The following is a 339-nucleotide window of genomic DNA, read 5'->3' as shown; positions in this document are numbered from 1 at the left end:
AAGTGAGGATTTCCTTGCAATAAGTAGAATTTCCCTTCTGTCCCTTGTCACAAGTTTAAAAACCTCACAGCTTGTATAATGTAACCATTTGGGGTTCTCTTTGAACTTGGACTAGTGTAACTCCTTCATGCAATAAACTGAAAAGAGCCATACTGTCTAGTCTTGAAGTCCTTCATTTAAACAGAGGTCAAGCAGTAGGTGCCTGGCAGTGTCCACCCTGAAACAAAGCAATAACATGATGTTTCAGCAAAGCCCAGAGCCCCAAGATCAGATGGCTGTGTCTGACCAGAAGCTTCTCAGCTCTCCCTTAACAGAGGGCCCTGCCCTAAGAGTGTTCTG

Source organism: Callospermophilus lateralis, chromosome X, assembly GCF_048772815.1.
Source record: "Callospermophilus lateralis isolate mCalLat2 chromosome X, mCalLat2.hap1, whole genome shotgun sequence".
Taxonomy (NCBI): Eukaryota; Metazoa; Chordata; class Mammalia; order Rodentia; family Sciuridae; genus Callospermophilus; species Callospermophilus lateralis.
This window is presented reverse-complemented; position numbering follows the sequence as displayed.